This window comes from Drosophila kikkawai, unplaced genomic scaffold, assembly GCF_030179895.1.
Source record: "Drosophila kikkawai strain 14028-0561.14 unplaced genomic scaffold, DkikHiC1v2 scaffold_327, whole genome shotgun sequence".
NCBI classification, from domain to species: domain Eukaryota; kingdom Metazoa; phylum Arthropoda; class Insecta; order Diptera; family Drosophilidae; genus Drosophila; species Drosophila kikkawai.
In genome coordinates this window covers 16,555-20,752 of record NW_027222676.1, presented here as the reverse complement: position 1 = coordinate 20,752, position 4,198 = coordinate 16,555, and the positions used below count along the sequence as shown (strand labels likewise).

Genomic DNA, 4,198 nt, shown 5'->3' with positions numbered 1-4,198 from the left:
AATTAAACGAAGCAACGAAAAAAGATGCGTACCCCTTACAAAGCATTGATGGGATCTTCTCTCGCTTACCAAAGGCTAATATTATTAGTAAATTGGATCTAAAGGATGCCTATTGGCAGATTCAGTTAACGGATGAAGCAAAACCACTCACGGCTTTCACAGTGCCAGGTCGAGCTCTCTTTCAATTTGTTGTAATGCCATTCGGCTTATGTAACGCTCCATCAACTATGTGTCGACTAATGGACGATCTAATTCCTACAGATCTCCGTCACTGTGTGTTTGGATATTTAGACGATTTATGCATAGTGACCGAAGACTTTGAATCTCATTTGTCTGTCCTGATTCGAATTGCAGAGCAATTCCGTAAGGCAAACTTAACGCTGAATGTCAGCAAGAGTCATTTCTGTGTGACCAAAGTTAATTATTTGGGATACATTATTGGCGAAGGAGGTATCTCCACAGACCCAGCCAAGATCTCCTGTATCCTGAACTGGCCTCCACCTCGTAATATCAAACAAGTCAGAGGATTTTTAGGTGTATGTGGTTGGTATCGTCGTTTTATTTCAAATTTTGCTGAATTAACTTTTCCCATCACCGAACTGTTGTCAAAAAGTAAGACGTTTAAATGGTCTGCTGAAGCTCAGGAAGCGATGAATGCGTTAAAACAGAAACTTACCTCTGCTCCTGTACTACATAATCCTGACTTTTCGCAGAAATTCTTTCTTCACTGCGATGCTAGCGACTTTGGCATTGGAGCAGTCTTAGTACAATTATCTGAAGCAGGAGATGAAAGGCCTATAGCTTTTATGTCAAAGAAACTTTCCAAGTCACAGCGTAATTATAGTGTTACAGAGCGTGAATGCTTGGCTGTAATATTGTCAATAGAAAAATTCCGTTGCTATTTAGAGTTGCAAGAATTTGAGGTGGTAACTGATCATTCCAGTCTGCTATGGCTGATGAGACAACAAAATGTATCAGGTCGTCTTGCCAGATGGATTTTTCGGTTACAAGGATTTAAATTCACCATATCTCATAGAAAAGGTAAGGATCATATCGTACCAGATGCCTTATCGAGGATTTGTGAGGAACACATTGAGAGTTTAGAGTTTGTTGGACCCGAAATCGATTTAGATTCTGATGCTTTTACGGAACAAAGTTATGAAGAACTTCGAAAGCGAGTAGAACAGAATGTTGATAAGTTTCCGGATTTACGAGTCCATGGGAAATTCGTTTACATACGGACGGACCATCCATCGGGAAATACAGAACAGGAAGCGGATAGTTGGAAGCTCTGGGTTCCTGAAAAGCTGCGAAGTGCTGCAATTTGGCAGGCTCATGATAGTGTCGTGTCAGCCCATGGAGGGATACACAAAACTATTGAGAGACTACGACGTAATCTTTTTTGGCCAGGATTGTCAAAAGAGGTTCGAAATTATGTAAATGAGTGTGCAATGTGTAAACAGACAAAAGCACCAAATAAAATATTACGACCACCCATGGGTGAGCAGAGTGTATCAATCAGACCCTTTCAACGATTGTACGTTGATATACTCGGACCTTATCCTCGTAGTAAAAGAGGTTATACTGGATTGCTGATTGTACTTGACCATTTTAGCCGATATCATTGGCTCTGTCCGCTTAAAAAGTTCACTACGGCCGCCATTAATAACTTTTTGTGCGAGCGAATTTTTTGTGAGTTTGGAGTACCAGAGACAATAATTAGTGATAATGGATCCCAGTTTAAGGCAAAAGAATTCGAGGCCATGATAACCAAATGGGGTATTCGTCATATTTGTACAGCTCTTTATTCACCGCAAAGTAATGCGGCCGAAAGAGTCAATCGTTCTTTATTGGCAGCTATACGATCATATCTTCAAGAAGATCAAACAGAATGGGATGTAAATTTGACAAGTATCTCGTCTGCTCTTCGATCTGCATTACATCAGTCTTTAGGTTGTTCTCCTTATAAAGCTCTCTTTGGCTTTAATATGATTAATCATGGATCTGATTATAAGCTATTGAAACAATTATCGTTATTAGAAGAATCGACTCGATTGGATAGAGTAGACCAATTAGCTGTAATTCGCGAAGAAATCAAAAAGAATAGTCGTAAAGCATATGAAACTAATGTGAAACAATACAATTTAAGAGCTAATCATATTGTATTTAAAGAAGGTCAAGAAGTCTTTAAGCGAAACTTTCATTTAAGTAATTTTAGTCAGAATTACAATAAGAAGTTAGGACACCAATTTTCTAAGTGTCGAATTAAGAAGAAATTAGGTAGTTCGTTTTATCTATTGGAAACGTTAGCAGGAAAGGAGATAGGAACCTACCACGCAAAGGATATACGAAGCTGATTCCAGCTAATCGTGTCTGCGATTACTTGCCAGATTATCTGTGGTTGTAATGGGCAGCATTGGACAAAAAGGTTAACGTTGTAAAATTCAAAAGATTTGACATACGCGCCTTACGATAGTCATATCGTATGCTCCAGCCCTAGTCGATCACAATCAGCTGTGCGAAATTGACAGTTGACAGCACGAATTAATCGATTAAGCATCATTTCCGACACGATCAAAACATCCGCCTTCTTCCTTTTTTTCACTGCAACGCCGAACGCTACAGAAGTGTCGATCTGTGAGCGAAATTAATACACAAGTGCCACGTGTCCCTTTTGCCAATTTAATACAAGGCATCGGCCGTTGCATCCGACCAGTTAACCATCCGCCAGTGTCGCGCACCGGTTTTGGGTAATTATTTTGAGACTTCAAGCCATTTGCACTTGCATTAATATTGGTTTCCTATAGAGACAGCGCAATACGGCGTGCCTTCTCGGCTTGCACGCCTACATACAGGCGAAGGAACCTTCTGGAGCTCCACGCTCAAGCGTACCGCAGTTTACTCTGCATCATCCTCTGTCGGTAAATAGTTTTCTTATACGACTGAAAGCTCTCTCCGTAACCACGGTTGTTTTTTCTAGTCGAACCTTCCTATAAGGGCAACCGGAATATTGCCAAAGGTGAAGCGAAAACCTTTGCGACCCTGCCCGCGAATCTGTTCGGTGGCCAGGAGCCCCGATTACGTCATCGGCGTGGGATTACTTATTTTTCCTTTCCGCGCTTCGCCAGCTGCGGCAGAGGAAGGGAGACGACAAACGCTGTGGCCAGGGACCACAATTTTCGGCCAGAGCGTGACGAAGGCGTAGGATCGGAGTAAACTCCTCCAGAAATAAACAAAACCGGCATTAGATCCGGAGTGCAGATTTAGTTAGGTTTTATGCAACTGTAAAAGTTTCGGATTTTTTTAATCAGATTTCGGTCGCATCTGGCTCGTTTGAGCCTCGGAAAACTGTAGTATGTATCTAGAGTGCATGCGCTAGCTAAGCGAACGCGATTGCGTAAACTTGACCTAGGTTCATGTGCCCTAAAAACCCGCACAACCAGACATAAAGAACGCGATAAGCAGGGTCGATCCAACGAATCATTTATGTTGCATTAAATTAACAATCATTTAAACACACGCTAACAGCTCGTCATCCACGTCATCGTGAAGGCCTTCAACGAGGATCGGATGGGGGTAAGTGATCCAAAAATGGATATATATATTTAAACACCAATTTAATGTGACATGATATGATCATCCAAGCCAACCGCTGCTACCGTGAAGAGCCGTAAGCTCTGTTCGTTATTCTTTTCTTTTTGTTTGTTTTGGGCTGCCAGATTCTGGACACTTCTAATTGCGTATAAATGCTCCTCTAGCCGCGCTCTTATTGAGTATATAATGATCATTACCAAATCTTAATTCTCGGTATGCGTTTGTTTTGCTATATTCTTGGCTAGTGTATGCATTGCAGATCTCTATTGCTACCAGCACCAACGTAATTATGAAGATTAAATATTTGAATTATGATTAGGAACGCGTAGTTTTATTCTGCTTTTCGCTAACTTTATCAGAAAATATGTAAATACAATACAAATAAATTAGAAACTAATCATTAAGTCCTCGTTTAAAAACATTTGTAGTCACAATGAAAGCATAAATGAATCGCAACTGAATTGTTTTAGATTAAAAAATGAAAAGAAGCAAATTAATTAAAACGAACATTCGAAATTATTATGTCAGTAACCAGAATTTCTTTAAGTTACTTTTCTATTGAAATTATTTAAATAAATAATGCAGTATGTCATATCGAATCAGT

General features: G+C 40.0%; 1 long non-coding RNA gene across 1 annotated transcript; it reads left to right on the top strand.

Moving 5' to 3' along the window:
* The first annotated feature begins 1,383 nt into the window (after positions 1–1,383).
* Positions 1,384–3,256, top strand: LOC138929563 (uncharacterized). The gene is made up of 3 exons (XR_011445818.1): positions 1,384–2,750; positions 2,808–2,921; positions 2,981–3,256. It is a non-coding gene; the product is annotated as an uncharacterized lncRNA (long non-coding RNA).
* Positions 3,257–4,198: the final 942 nt, after the last annotated feature.